The sequence below is a fragment of the Bubalus kerabau genome, chromosome X (assembly GCF_029407905.1).
Source record: "Bubalus kerabau isolate K-KA32 ecotype Philippines breed swamp buffalo chromosome X, PCC_UOA_SB_1v2, whole genome shotgun sequence".
NCBI lineage: Eukaryota > Metazoa > Chordata > Mammalia > Artiodactyla > Bovidae > Bubalus > Bubalus kerabau.
The window spans coordinates 79,521,278-79,537,864 of NC_073647.1; the positions used below are offsets into that span (position 1 = coordinate 79,521,278).

The 16,587-nt window shown below is 37.4% G+C and overlaps 1 protein-coding gene across 1 annotated transcript in view; it reads right to left on the reverse strand.

Annotated features, from left to right (window-relative positions):
• Positions 1 to 16,587, reverse strand: part of DACH2 (dachshund family transcription factor 2) — an 800,915-nt gene that overhangs the window by 193,941 nt on the left and 590,387 nt on the right. The window lies entirely within an intron of this gene.

A 16,587-nucleotide genomic window follows, 5' to 3' on the forward strand; every position in this document is an offset into this window, starting at 1 on the left:
ATGGCATCACTGACTTGTTGGACATGAATTTGAGCATGCTCTGGGAGTTGGTGATGGACAGGGAGGCCTGACATGCTTCAGCCATGGGGTTTCAAAGAGTCAAACATGACTGAGCGACTGAACTAAATGAAAGCAACTAGAGAAAGAAGAAGAACAACAACAAAAATTGGTTTAAGGGAAGAAATAATAAAGATCAGAGCAGAGATAAGTGAAATAGAGATGAAGAAAACAAAGGCAAAGATAAATGAAACTAAAAGGAAGTTCTTTGAGAAGATAAACACAATTCATAAACCTTTAGTCAAACTCATCAAGAAAAAAGAGAAGAGGATTCAAATCAAAATTAGAAATGAAAAAAGAGAAATTACAACTGACATCCAGTCCTTGGCGACCCCATGGACTGTAGCCTATCAGGTTCCTCCATCCATGGGATTTTCCAGGCAAGCGTGCTGGAGTGGATTGCCATTTCCTTCTCCAGGGGATCTTCCTGAACCAGAATCGAACCCGGGTCTCCCACATTGCAGGCAGACGCTTTACCGTCTGAGCCACCAGGGAAGCCCACAACTGACATCACAGATGTACAAATGATCATAAGAGATTACTACAAGCAACTAGGACTTCCCTGGTAGTCCAGTGGTTAAGAATCTGCCTACCAATGCAGGGGCCACAGGTTCAATACCTGCTCTGGTAAGATTTCATGTGCATCGGGGCAGCTAAGCCAGTGCACCACAACTACTGAGGCCAAGCTCTAGGAACCAAAAGCCTAAACTGCTGAGTTCAAGAGAGACAACTGCTGAAGCTCATATGTCCTAGAGCCTGTGCTCCACAACATGAGAAGCGCCTGCAATGAGAAGCCTGAGCACCACAACTTGAGAGTAGCTCCCACTTGCTGAAACTAGGGAAAGCCTGAGCAGTGCACAAAGGCCGAGTATAGCCAAAAATTAATAAGCATTTTTTTTTTAAAAGAGACAACTACAAGTGACTATATGCCAGTAAGACGGAAAACATGGGAAAAATGGACAAATCTTAGAAAATTGCAACCTTCCAAGACTGAAACAGGAAGAAATAGAAACTATGAACAGACCAATCACAAGTAATAAATTTAAAACTATGAGTATAAAAGACTCAAAAAAACAAAATTCCACAACCAGGACAAGAGGGCTTCAGAAGTGAATATTTTCATATATTTTGAGAAGAATTTACACACATCATTCCCAAACTCTTTCCCAAAATGTCAAAGGAAGGAACACTCCAAAGTTATTTCTATGAGGCCACCATCACCTGATAGCAAGACTAAAGAAAGATATCACACTAAAAGAAAATTACAAGCCATTGTCACCGATGAACATAGATGCAAAAATCCTCAACAAAATATTAGCAAACCAAATCCAACAACACATTAAAAGGATCCTAAACTATGATCAAATGGGATTTATCCCAGGGATGCAAAATTCTTCAATATGTGCAAATCAATTGATGTGATACATCCTATCATTAGTGACAAATTGAAGAATTAAAACCATATCATTTAAATAGATACAGAAAAAGCTATTGACAGATTTCAACACCTGTTTTTGATAACAATTCTCCAGAGCATGGACAGAGAGGGAACCTACCTCAATAATAAAGGCCATATATGACCAACCCAGAGCAAACACTAATCTCAGTGGTGAAAAACTCCCTGTCTTCAGGCTTCACTACAAAGTGCAGCCATAAAGACAGTCTGGCAGTGACACAAGAATAAACATATAAATCAGTGAAACAGGATAGAAAGCCCACAGATTAACCCACATTACTTATGGTCACCCAATCTATGACAAAGAAGTCAAGAATATACAATGAAGAAAAGACAATCTCTTCAATAAGTGGTGCTTATTGTGGAAAACTGAAGAGCTGTATGTAAAAACATGAAATTAGAACACTCACTAACACTATACACAAGAAATAAACTCAAAATGGATTAAAAATCTAAATATAAGTCAACACTCTATAAAACTCATAGAGGAAAACATAAGCAGAACAGACTTTCACATAAATCACAGAAACATCTTTTTTGACCCATCTCCTAGAATAATGAAAATAAAAACAAAAATAAACAAATGAAACCTTTTTGAAATTAAAAGCTTTTGCGCAGAAAAGGAAACCATAAATAAGGTGAAAAGAAACCATCAAATGGGAGAAAATATTTATGAATGAAGCAACTCACAAGGGATTAATCTCCAAAACATAAAATCAGCTTATGCAGTTCAATATTAAGAAAACAACCAACCCAATCAAAAACTAGGCAGTGGGAGAGGGAGGGGGGATGATTTGGGAGAATGGCATTAAAACATGTATAATATCATATAAGAAATGAATCGCCAGTCCAGGTTTGATGCAGGATACAGGAAGCTTGGGGCTGGTGCACTGGGATGACCCAGAGGGATGGTATGGAGAGGGAGGTGGGAGGGGGGTTCAGGATGGGGAACATGTGTACACCTGTGGTGGATGCATGTTGATGTATGGCAAAACCAATACAATATTGTAAAGTAAAAATAAATAAATAAATAATAAAATTAAAATTAAAAAAAAAAAAAAAAAAACTAGGCAGAAGACCTGGAAAGATATTTTTCCAAAGAAGACATACAGATGCCCAACAAACACATGAAAAGCTGCTCAACATAACTACTAGAGAAAGAAATACAAATCAAAACCACAATGAAGGTGGTCCTGTGGTTAAGACTCTTTACTTCAACTACAGGGTCATGGGCTCAATCTCTAATCAGGGAGCTAAGATCCCACATGCCACACAGCATGGCCAAAAACAACAACAACAACAAAAACAATAAAACGAGGTATCACCACAGACCCATCAAAATGGCCATCACCAGAAGATCTACAAATAATAAGTCCTGGAGAGGATGTGGAGAAAAGGGAGCCATCTTGTACAGTTGATGTGAATGCAAATTCAGACAGCCACTATGAGTAACGATATGGAAGTTCCTTTAAAACCTAAAAATAAAACTACCATACTACCCAGCAACAACACTCCTGAGCATATACCCAGAGGAAATGACAATTCAGAAAGAAACATGTGCCCCAATGTTCATTACAGCAATATAGCCAGGATATTGAAGCAACCTAAATTTACAACAAAGGAATGGATAAAAAAAATATGGTACATATATGCAGTGGAATATTCATTTTTGATCAGTTCAGTTAAGTCGTTCAGTCATGTCCGACTCTTTCCGACCCCATGAACTGCAGCATGCCAGGCTTCCCTGTCCTTTACCAACTCAGGGAATTCACTCAAACTCATGTCCATCAAGTGGGGATGCCATCCAGCCATCTCATCCTCTGTTGTTCCCTTCTCCTCCTGCCCCCAATCCCTCCCAGCATCAGAGTCTTTTCCAATGAGTCAACTCTTCGCATGAGGTGGCCAAAGTATTGGAGTTTCAGCTTTAGCATCATTCCTTCCAAAGAACACCCAGGACTGATCTCCTTCAGAATGGACTGGTTGCATCTCCTTGCAGTCCAGGGGACTCTCAAGAGTCTTCTCCAACACCACAGTTCAAAATCATCAATTCTTTGGCGCTCAGCTTTCTTCACAGTCCAACTCTCACATCCATACATGACTACTGGAAAAACCATAGCCTTGACTAGGCGCACCTTTATTGGCAAAGTAATGTCTCTGCTTTTGAATATGCTATCTAGGTTGGTCATAACTTTCCTTCCAAGGAGTAAGTGTCTTTTAATTTCATGGGTGCAGTCACCATCTGCAGTGATTTTGGAGCCCCCAAAATAAAGTCTGACACTGTTTCCACTGTTTCCCCATCTATTTCCCATGAAGTGATGGGACCAGATGCCATGATCTTCATTTTCTGAATGTTGAGCTTTAAGCCAACTTTTTCACTCTCCTCTTTCACTTTCATCAAGAGGCGTTTTAGTTGCTCTTCACTGTCTGCCATAAGGGTGGTGTCATCTGCATATCTGAGGTTATTGACATTTCTCTCGGCAATCTTGATTCCAGCTTGTGCTTCTTCCAGCCCAGCGTTTCTCATGATGTACTCTGCATATAAGTTAAATAAGCAGGGTTACAATATACAGCCTTGACATATTCCTTTTCCTATTTGGAACCACTGTGTTGTTCCATGTCCAGTTCTAACTGTTGCTTCCTGACCTGCATATAGGTTTCTCAAGAGGCAGGTCAGGTGTTCTGGTATTCCCATCTCTTTCAGAATTTTCCACAGTTTATTGTGATCCACACAGTCAAACACTATTACTCAGCATTAAAAGTAATCAAACTGTGTCATTTGCAGAGCCATGAATGGACCTAGAGACTGTCCGACAGAGTGAAGTAAGTCAGAAAGAGAAAAAACACTTTTATATTCAGGCATATATGTGGGATCTAGAGAAATGGTATAGATGATCTTATTTTCAAAGCAGAATTAGAGATGCAAAGAACAAATGTATGGATGCCAAGAGAGAAGTGTGGGTGGTGGGATGAATTGGAAGATTGAAATTGACATATATATTGTTGTTCAGGCACTGTCGTGTCTGATTGTTTGCGACCCTATGAACTGCAGCACACCAGGCTTGCCTGCCCATCACCATCTCCCAGAGCTTGCTCAAACTCATGTCCATTGATTTGGTGATGCCATCCAACCCTCTCATCCTCTGCCATCCCCTTATTCTCCTGCCTTCAATCTTTCTCAGGATCAGAGTCTTTTCTAATGAGTCTGCTCTTCACATCAGGTGGCCAAAGTATTGGAGCTTCAGCTTCAGCATTAGTCTTTCCAATGAATACTCAGGACTGATTGATTTAGGATTGAGTGGTTTGATCTCCTTGTAGTCCAAGGGACTTTCAAGAGTCTTTTCCAACACCGCAGTTCAAAAGCATCAATTCTTCACTGCTCAGCCTTGTTTATGGTCCAACTCTCACATCCATACATGACTACTGGAAAAACAATAGCTTTGACTAGACAGACATTTCTCAGCAAAGTAATATCAATTTTTTTTTAATACTTTTCTTCCAAAGAGCAAGCATCTTTTACTTTCATGGCTCAGTCACCATCTGCAGTGATATTGCAGACCAAGAAAAAAAAAAAAAAAAAAGTCTATCACTTTTTTCCATTTTTTCTGCAACTATTTGCCATGAAGTGATGGAACAAGATGCCATGATGTTCCTTTTTGAATGTCCAGTTTTAAGCCATTTTTCACTTTTCTTTTGCAACTTCAAGAAGAGTCTCTTTACTTCCTCTTTGCCTTTGGCCATAAGGGTTGTGTCATGTGCATATCTGAGGTTATTGATAAGTGTGCTGGCAATCTTGATTCCACCCTGTGCTTCATCCAATCTGGCATTTCGCATGATGTACTCTGCATATAGGTTAAATAAATAGGGTGACAAAATGCAACCTTGATGTACTCCTTTCCCAATTTGGAACCAGTTCATTGTTCCACGTCCAATTCTAACTGTTGCTCCTTGACCTGCATACAGGTTTCTAAGGAGGCAGGAAAGGTGGTATGTTTTTCCCATTTCTTTAATAATAATTTTCCAGTTTATTGTGCTTCATACAGTCAAAGGCTTTAGCATAGTCAATGAAGCAGAAGTAGATGTTTTACTTCTGGAATTCTCTTGCTTTTCCTAGTATCCAATGGATGTTGGCAATTTGATCTTTGGTTCCTTTGCCTTTTCAAAATCCAACTTGAACATCTGGGAGTTCTTAGCTCAAGAACTGCTGAAGCCTGGCTTGGAGAATTTTGAGCATTATTTTGCTAGCATGTAAACTGAGTGCAATTGTGTGGTAGTTTGAAGATTCTTTGGCATTGCCTTTCTTTGGTATTAGAATGAAAACTGACCTTTTCCAGTCTTGTGGCCACTGTTGAATTTTCCAAATTTGCTGGCATGTTGAGTACGGCACTTTAACAGCATGATCTTTTAGGATTTGAAATAGCTCAGGTGGAATTCCATTACCTCCACTAGCTTTGATTCTAGTGATTCTTCCTAAGGTCCACTTGATTTCCCACTCCAGGATGTCTAGCTATAGGTACGTGATCACCATTGTGGTTATCTGGATCATGAAGATGTTTTTTGTATATTTATTCTGTGTATTTCTGCCATCTCTTCTTAATATCTTCTGTGTCTGTTATGTTCATACCATTTCTGTCCTTCATTTTGCCCATCTTTGCATGAAATATTCCCTTGGTATCTCTAATTTTCTTTAAGAGATCTCTAGTCTTTCCCTTTCTATTTTATCCTCTATTTCTTTGCATTGATCACCAAGGAAGGCTTTCTTATCTCTCTTTGATATTCATTGGAACTCTGCATTCAGATGTCTATCACTTTCCTCTTTTCCTTTTCTTTTTGCCTCTCTTCTTTTCTCAGCTATTTGCATGACGTCCTCAAGACAACTACTTTGCCTTTTTGCATTTCTTTTTCTTGAGGATGGTCTTGATCACAACCTCCTGTACAATATTATGAACCTCCAACCATAGTTCTTCAGGCATTCTGTCTATCAGATCTAATCCCTTGAATCTATTTGTCAGTTCCACTGAATAATCATTAGGGATTTGATTTAGGTCCTACCTGAATGGTCTAGTGGTTTTCCTTACTTTCTTCAATTTAATTTTGCAATAAGGAGTTCATGATCTGAGCCACAGTCAGCTCCTGGTCTTATTTTTGCTGACTGTATAGAGCTTCTCCATCTTTGGCTGCAAAAATTATAATCAATCTGATTTTGGTACTGACCATTTGGTGATGTCCATGTATAGGGTCATCTCTTATGTTGTTGGAAGATGATGTATTAAAATAGATAACTGATGAGAACATACTGTATAGAACAGGAAATTATACTTGGTGTTCTGTGGTGACCTAAATTGGAGGGAAATCTGAAATAGAGGGCATCTGGGTATATGGCTTTTTCACTTCGCTGTATAGCAGAAACTGACAAAGCACTGTACAGCAACTACACTTCAATTTAAAAAAAAAAAAAAAGTTTTGTGTTCAGTTGCTAAGTCTTGTCTGCCCATTTTGTGACCCCATGGACTGCATTATTCCAGGCTTCCCTGTCCTTCACTATCTCCCTGAGTTTGCTCAAACTCACGTCCATTGATTTGGCAATGCTATGCAACCATCTCATTCTCTGTCTTCCTCTTCTCTTCTTGCCCTCAGTTTTTCACAGCATCAGGGTCTTTTCCAATGAGTCATCTCTTCTCATTAGGTGGACAAAGTATTGGGAGCTTCAGCTTCAGTATCAGTCCTTCTGATGAATATTCAGGGTTGATTTCCCTTAGGATTGACTGGTTTGATCTTCTTGCTGTCCAAGGAACTCTCAAGTGTCCTCTCTAGCACCACAGTTTGAAAGCATCAATTTTCTGTGCTCAGCCTTCTTATGTTCTAACTCACATCTGTACATGACTACTGGAAAAACCATAGCTTTGACTAGACAGACTTTTGTCACTGAAGTGATGTCTCTGTTTTTTAATATGCTGTCTAGGTTTCTCATAGCTTTTATTCCAAAGAGAAGCATCTTAATTTCATGGCTGCAGTCACAGTCTGCAGTGATTTTGCATCCCAAGGAAAAAAAAAATCTGTCACTGTTTCCACTTTTTCCCTATCAATTTGCCATTGAGTGATGGAACCAGATGCATGATCTTAGTTTTCTTAATGTTGAGTTTTAAGCCAGCTTTTTCACTCCTTTTTTAAACACTCATTAAGAGGCTCTTTAGTTCCTCTTTGCTTTCTACCATTAGAGTGGTGTCATCTTCATATCTGAGGTTGCTAATATTTCTCCTGGTAATCTTGATCCCAGTTTGTGTTTCATCCAACCTGGTATAAAATAAGTAATTTTTCTTTTCATTCCCATATGCATAAATAGAGTTTTTCCCCTTCAAGTTCCCTAAAGATTTTTATTTTTAATTTTCCATTTTGAATATAATGTTCATACCTGTAAATTTTAAAATATTTATCCTTCTTAGTGCTTTGTGAGCTTTCTGAATTTGTAGTTTGGTATCTCTTATTAATTTACAAAATTTTTCAATCATTGTTATCTCTTTCTTTTTAATATAAATTTATTTATTTTAATTGGAAGTTAATTACTTTACAATATTGTATTGGATCTGCAATACATCAACATGAATCTGCCATGGGTGTACATGTGTTCCCCATCCTGAACCCCCCTCCCAACTCCCACCCCATACTATCCCTCTGGGTCATCCCAGTGCACCAGCCCCAAGCATCCTGTACCATGCATCGAACCTGGATGGGTGATTTGTTTCACATATGATATTATACATGTTTAAATGCTATTCTCACAAATCATCCCACCCTCGCCCTCTCCCACAGAGTCCAAAAGACTGTTCTATACATCTGTGTCTCTTTTACTGTCTCACATACAGTATCATTACCCTCTTTCTAAATTCCATATATATCTGTTAGTATACTGTATTGGTATTTTTCTTTCTGGCTTACTTCACTCTGTATAATAGGCTCCAGTTTCATCCACCTCATTAGAACTGATTCAAATGTATTCTTTTTAATGGCTGAGTAATACTCCATTGTGTACATGAACCACAGCTTTCATATCCATTCTTCTGCTGATGGACATCTAGGTTGCTTCCATGTCCTGGCTATTATAAACAGTGCTGCGATGAATATTGGGGTACACGTGTCTCTTACAATTCTGGTTTCCTTGGTGTGGATGCCCAGCAGTAGGATTGCTGGGTCATATGGCAGTTCTATTTAGTATTCGAAGGAGTCTCCGCACTGTTCTCCATAGTGGCTGTACTAGTTTGTATTCCCACCAACACTGTAAGAGGGTTCCCTTTTCTCCACACCCTCTCCAGCATTTATTGCTTGCAGACTTTTGGATAGCAACCACTTTGGAGTGAAATGGTACCTCATTGTGGTTTTGATTTGCATTTCTCTGATAATTAATGATGTTGAGCATCTTTGCATGTGTTTCTAAGCCATCTGTATGTCTTCTTTGGAGAAATGTCTGTTTAGTTCTTTGGCCCATTTTTTTGATTGGGTCATTTATTTTCCTGGAATTGAGCTGCAGGAGTTGCTTGTATATTTTTGAGATTACTTATTTGCCCATTGGTTTGTTTGTAATTATTTTCTCCCATTCTGAAGGCTGTCTTTTCACCTTGTTTATAGTTTCCTTTATTGTGCAGAAGCTTTTAATTTTAATTAGGTCCCATTTGTTAATTTTTGCTTCTATTTCCAATATTCTGGGAGGTGGGTCATAGAGGATCCTGCTGTGATTTATGTTGGAGAGTGTTTTGCCTATGTTCTCCTCTAGGAGTTGTATAGTTTCTGGTCTTATGTTTAGATCTTTAATCCATTTTGAGTTTATTTTTGTGTATGGTGTTAGAAAGCGTTCTATTTTCATTCTTTTACAAGTGGTTGACCAGTTTTTCCAGCACCACTTGTTAAAGAAATTGTCTTTAATCCATTGTATATTCTTGCCTCCTTTGTCAAATATAGGGTGTCCATAGGTGTGTGGGTTTATCTTTGGGCTTTCTATTTTGCTCCATTGGTCTATATTTCTGTCTTTGTGCCAGTACCATACTGTCTTGATGACTGTGGCTTTGTAGTAGAGCCTGAAGTCAGGCAGGTTGATTCCTCCATTTCCATTCTTCTTTCTCAAGATTGCTTTGGCTATTCGAGGTTTTTTATATTTCCATACAAATTGTGAAATTATTTGTTCTAGCTCTGTGAAAAATACCGTTGGTTGCTTGATAGGGATTGCATTGCATTTTATTGGCATATAGTTGCTGATAGTAGTCTCTTATGATCCTTTGTATTTCTATGTTGTCTGTTGTGATCTCTCCATTTGCATTTCTAATTTTATTGATTTGATTTTTCTCCCTTTGTTTCTTGATGAGTCTGGCTAATGGTTTGTCAGTTTTATTTATCTTCTCAAAGAACCAGCTTTTGGCTTTGTTGATTTTTAGTATAGTCTCTTTTATTTCTTTTGCATTTATTTCTTGCCTAATTTTTAAGATTTCTTTCCTTCAAGTAACCCTGGGGTTCTTTATTTCTTTCTTTTCTAGTTGCTTTAGGTGTAGAGTCAGGTTATTTATTTAACTTTTTTCTTGTTTTTTTTTAGGTATGCCTATATTGCTATGAATGTTCCCCTTAGCACTGTTTTTACAGTGTCCCACAGGTTTTGGGTTGTTGTGTTTTCATTTTCATTCGTTTCTATGGATATTTTGATTTCTTTTTTCATTTCTTGTGTGATTTGTTGGTTATTCACAGCAGCGTGTTTTTCAGCCTCCATATGTTGGGATTTTTTTTTTTTTTTGGAAAAACTATTGTTTTTCTCCTGTAATTGAGATCTAATCTTACTGCATTGTGGTCAGAAAAGATGCTTGGAATGATTTCAATTATTGTGAATTTACCAAGGCTAGAGTTATGGCCCAGGATTTGATCTATCCTGGAGAAGGTTCTTTGTGTGCTTGAGAAAAAGGTGAAATTCATTATTTTGGGGTGAAATGTCCTAAAGATAACAAATAGGTCTAATTGGTCTATTGTATTATTTAAAGTTTGTGTTTCCTTGTTCATTTTCTGTTTAGTTGATCTATTTATAGGTGTGAGTGGGGTATTAAAGTCTCCCTCTTATTTGTTATTGTTAATTTCTTCTTTCATACTTGTTAGCATTTGTCTTACATATTGTGGTACTCCTATGTTGGATGCATATATATTTATAATTGTTATATTTTCTTCTTGGATTGATCCTTTGATCATTATGTAGTGTCCTTCTTTGTCTCTTTTCACAAGCTTTATTTTAAAGTCGATTTTGATCTATATTTCTGTCTTTGTGCCAGTACCATACTGTCTTGATAACTGTGGCTTTGTAGTAGAGCCTGAAGTCAGGTAGGTTGATTCCTCCAGTTCCATTCTTCTTTCTCAAGATCGCTTTGGCTATTCGAGGTTTTTTGTTTTTCCATACAAATTGTGAAATTATTTGTTCTAGCTCTGTGAAGAATGCTGTTGGTAGCTTGATAGGGATTGCATTGAATCTATAGATTGCTTTGGGTAGTATACTCATTTTCACTATATTGATTCTTCCAATCCATGAACATGGTATATTTCTCCATCTGTTAGTGTCCTCTTAGATTTCTTTCACCAGTGTTTTATAGTTTTCTATATATAGGTCTTTAGTTTTTTAGGTAGATATATTCCTAAGTATTTTATTCTTTCTGTTGCAATGGTGAATGGAATTGTTTCCTTAATTTCTCTTTCTGTTTTCTCATTATTAGTGTATAGGAATGCAAGGGATTTCTGTGTGTTGATTTTATATCCTGCAAATTTACTATAGTCATTGATTAGTTCTAGTAATTTTCTGGTGGAGTCTTTAGGGTTTTCTATGTAGAGGATCATGTCATCTGCAAACAGTGAGAGCTTTACTTCTTCTTTTCCAATTTGGATTCCTTTTATTTCTTTTTCTGTTCTGATTGTTGTGGCCAAAACTTCCAAAACTATGGTGAAAGTGGGCACCCTTGTCTTGTTCCTGACTTTAGAGGAAATGCTTTCAATTTTTCACCGTTGAGGATAATGTTTGCTGTGGGTTTGTCATATATAGCTTTTATTATGTTGAGGTATGTTCCTTCTATTCCTGCTTTCTGGAGAGTTTTTATCATAAATGGATGTTGATTTTTGTCAAAGGCTTTCTCTGCATCTATTGAGATAATCATATGGTTTTTATTTTTCAATTTGTTAACGTGGTGTATTACATTGATTGATTTGCGGATATTGAAGAATCCTTGCATCCCTGGGAGTGGGAATGCAAACTAGTACAGCCACTATGGAGAACAGTGTAGAGATTCCTTAAAAAACTGGAAATAGACCTGCCTTATGATCCAGCAATCCTACTGCTGGGCATACACACTGAGGAAACCAGAAGGGAAAGAGACACGAGTACCCCAATGTTCATCGCAGCACTGTTTATAATAGCCAGGACATGGAAGCAACCTAGATGTCCATCAGCAGATGAATGGATAAGAAAGCTGTGGTACATATACACAATGGAGTATTACCCAGCCATTAAAAAGAATACGTTTGAATCAGTTCTAATGAGGTGGATGAGACTGGAGCCAATTATACAGAGTGAAGTAAGCCAGAAAGAAAAACACCAACACAGTATACTAATGCCATTTAGTTTCTTGTTTTGGGTTCGAGTTTATGCACCTTTTTTGTGTTTCCTGTCTAGGGAAGATCCTTTAGCATTTGTTGGAGACCTGGTTTGATGGTGTTGAATTCTCTCAGCTTTTGCTTGTCTGTAAAGCTTTTGATTTCTCCTTCATATTTGAATGAGATCCTTGCTGGGTACAGTAATCTGGGCTGTAGGTTATTTTCTTTCATCACTTTAAGTATGTCCTGCCATTCCCTCCTGGCCTGAAGAGTTTCTGTTGAAAGATCTACTGTTATCATTATGGGAATCCCCTTGTGTGTTATTTGTTGTTTTTCCCTTGCTGATTTTAATATTTGTTTGTGTGTGTATGTGTGTTTTTGATTTTTGTTAATTTGATTAATATGTGTCTTGGGGTGTTTCACCTTGGGTTTATCCTGTTTTAAACCTCTCTGGGCTTCTTGGACTTGGATGATTATTTCCTTCCCCATTTTAGAGAAGTTTTCAACTATTATCTCCTCACGTATTTTCTCATGGTCTTTCTGTTGTCTTCTTCTGGGACTCCTATGAGTTGAATGCTAGGGCATTTCACATTGTCCCAGAGGTCTCTGAGATTGTCCTCATTTCTTTTAATTTGTTTTCTTTTTTCCTCTCAGTTTCATTTATTTCTACCATTCTATCTTCTACCTCACTAATCCTATCTTCTCCCTCCATTATTCTACTATTTGTTCCCTCCAGAGTGTTTTTGATCTCATTTATTGCATTATTCATGATATATTGACTCTTTTTTATTTATTCTATGTCCTTGTTAAACCTTTCTTTCATCTTCTCAATCCTTGTCTCCATGATATTTATCTGTGATTCCATTTTGTTTTCAAGATTTTGGATCATTTTCACCATCATTATTTGGAATTCTTTATCAGGTAGATTCCCTATCTCTTCTTCTTTTGTTTGGTGGGCATTTATCTTGTTCCTTTACCTGCTGGGTATTCCTCTGTCTCTTCATCTTGTTTATATTGCTGTGTTTGGGGTGACCTGTCTGTATTCTGGCAGTTTGTGGAGTTCTCTTTATTGTGGAGTTTCCTCACTCTATGTGGGGTTGTATGGGTGGCTTGTCAAGGTTTCCTGATTAGGGAAGCTTGTGTCAGTGTTCTGTTGGGTGGAGCTGGATTTCTTCTCTCTGGAGTGCAATGAAGTCTCTAGTAATGAGTTATGAGATGTCAGTGGGTTTGGAGTGACTTTGTGCAGCCTGTATATTGAAGCTCAGGGCTGTGTTCCTGTGTTGCTGGAGAATTTGCATGGTATGTCTTGCTCTGGAACTTGTTGGCCCTTGGGTCATGCTTGGTTTCAGTGTAGGTATGAAGGCTTTTGATGAGCTCCTGTCGATTAATGTTCCCTGGAGTCAGGAGTGCTCTGGTGTTCTCAGGATTTTGACCTAAGCCTCCTACTTCTGGTTTTCAGTGTTATTTTTACAGTAGCCTGAAGACTTCTTCATCTATATAGCACCATTGATAAAGCATCTTCTTTCAAAGACAATGGGCTGCTTTTTTGGGTGCCTGATGTCTTTTGCAAGCATTCAGAAGTTGTTTTGTGGAATTACTCAGCGTTCAAATATTCTTTTGATGAATTTGTGGGGGAGAAAGTGGTCTCCCTGTCCTATTCCTCCACCATCTTAGGACCGCCTCTCCAATCACTGTTATTTCAAATATTTCTTCTGTTCCATTCTAGTCTTATCCTTCTTGTATCTCCATTACATATGTACTACACATTTTGTAATTGCCACACAGTTCTTGGCTATTCTGTTGTATTGTTTTTGCATTCATTTCTGTTTTTCTTTTTCAGTTAGAAAAATTTCTATTGACATATCCCCATGTTTCCTAATCCTTGCTTTGACCCTGGCCAGTCTACCTATGCCCATCGTAGGCATTCTTCACTTTGTTGGAGTGCTTTTGATTTTCAGTATTTCCTTTTAATAGTTGGATTTTCCCTTTCTCTGATTAAAATTTCCATGAATAATTTTGTTTTCCACTTTTTCTATTATCTTAGTATACTGTGCTAAGTCACTTCAGTCGTGTACAACTCTGTGCAAACCTATGGGCTGTAGCCTGCGAGGGTCCTCTGCCCATGGGATTCTCCAGGCAAAAATACTGGAGTGGGTTGCCATACCCTTTTCCAGGGCATCTTCCCAATTCAGAGATTGAATCCATGTCTCATGTTTCCTGCATTGGCAGATCGGTTCTTTACCACTAGTGCTCCCTGGGAAACCCATATTAATCATAATTATATAAAATTCCTAATCTGATAATTCAAAATATTGACTATATCTAATTCTGGTTCTGTTGTTTGCTTTATATCCTCATACTATACTTTTTTCCCCCTTATTTATGTCTTGTACATCTTGTTTGAAGCTAGAAAATATATATTGTGTGTATTAGGAAGCAACATAAACATTTAGTGGGAAATTTTATGTTTTCTGGCAATGAGTTAGGATGTTCGGTGTAGCTGTCATATTAGTAACAGTATTTTCCTATCTTCCCTGTTGTCTTTGTTTTTTTTTTTTTCCTTGAGATTTCGTATTAAATAGGGTCTGAGGCTTTCTGTTCTTTCAATAGTTACCTCCTGGTATTATGTAGAGCCTCAGTGTGTTATTAGTAAAACGTGTATAGAGATGCAGCAGTCTATAATTTTATGATTAAGTCTCAGTCTCTTATTGACACTGAGTGTCCTTGGGTTGTGACTTTCACAAGTACTTTTCAGCTTCTCCCCTCCTCTTAGTTTGGCCAGGAAGGCTAGACAGGACTATAGGTGACTATTTCTCTTTTTTTTAATATAAATTTATTTATTATATTTGGAGGCTAATTACTTTACATTTTGTTTTTGCAGCCCACTTTATTTATTTATTTTTAATTGTTTAACTTTACAATATTGTATTGGTTTTGCCATGTATTGTAGTGGTTTTGCCATACATTGTCATGAATCCGCCATGGGTGTACATGTGTTCCCCATCATGAACACCCGTATTTCTAATTCTCCACGTGAGAACTAAAGGGGCTGGAATTTTATAACCCTGTTCTCTCATATTAACAGCTACAGGATACTGGAGTTTAGTGTATCCCTTCCTCCGGGTCATGCTGTGGTAAAACAAAATAGCTTAAGCTCTGGGAAAATAGTTTCCTTTGAGGATGGGCCTCTCTCTTAAGGAGAATAGAATATTCTGGACATATTTTGAAATGGTTACTTTTCTTTCCCTTTTCCAGAACATAAGGACAATTTTCTCAAATTTATATCTGAGAACCTCATGGGGCTTCTGGAAGTAAAATTCATGAAAATGTAGAGGCCCCTTTAAGAATGGCCTCCTAGGAAATTTTATTTCTCAAGCTAGATCCACACTGAATCTTCAGAAATAACTCAATCACCCTTTAAATGCTTCTATCAGTCTTCAACTCTGGCTTATTTTCCCAATAAGCTGTGATTCTCTGTATCTGCCTATTTATTTAGTTTGTGCCCTATGTACTCAATCTGTGATGAATTTAAAAGAATTGTTGATTTTCAGATTGTTCCATATTTTTTTCTTGTTATGTGGACAAGAATGACAATTTATAAGCTCTTTACATGTCAAACAAGAAATCAGAAGTCTTCTAGGTTCCCCTTTGTTTATGTAACGGCTACCTCTTAATCAGCTACCTTTTACTTCTCGTAACATAAAATTTACAACTTTTCAGGCATTGATTTTATTTTCTTTTGCTTAACATTACATTTTTATGAGACATTTAACTCTTTAGATTATAATCTCCTTAAAGGATGACATTATAACTTATTTTATATCATTAATAACTGATTAATTTCATTACAATTTAGATTATGTTAAAGTTTCTCAGAATCCCTCTGTTTTCTTCATTCTAGTGAGAGACTGAAAGTCTTAGAGAAAGGAATAATGAAACTTTTCTGTTATACTTCCTGTCTGTAGGAAAAGTAAGAGTTTGTCCAAGTAATGTATATAAGGCCTGCTTTCCTATAGAAAGATTTCTGAGTCTTTGGAGTTTCTAAAAACATCTCTAAATGTGAATTTCTATAATTCAGCTATAGTCTGACTACTGAATAATAAGTACTTACTATATGCAAGTCACTGCTAACAGTTTTTCCTTTAATATTTTTAGCCCTCTCAGTAGCCTTAAAGATTGGGTACATTTGTGTTCCTATTTTACAGTTGTGGAAACTGAAACTTGAAAAAGTTATCTGACTTCTCCAAATCCAAACAGTGATACAGGATTCAAAATATGTAGAATTCAATCCCAAGTTTATGTGACTATAGCCAGAATTCTTAATTACTCTGTTACATATCCTCCTAGGTACCTCTACTCTGCTACATGGCCACTCAATCTATTTCTTCTCTAAAAACCTCACCCTGTCAAATGAATCCCTCCTAACTTCAAATTGTTAAATCTTATTGAAGAGAAATAAGTTATCCCTGATATCC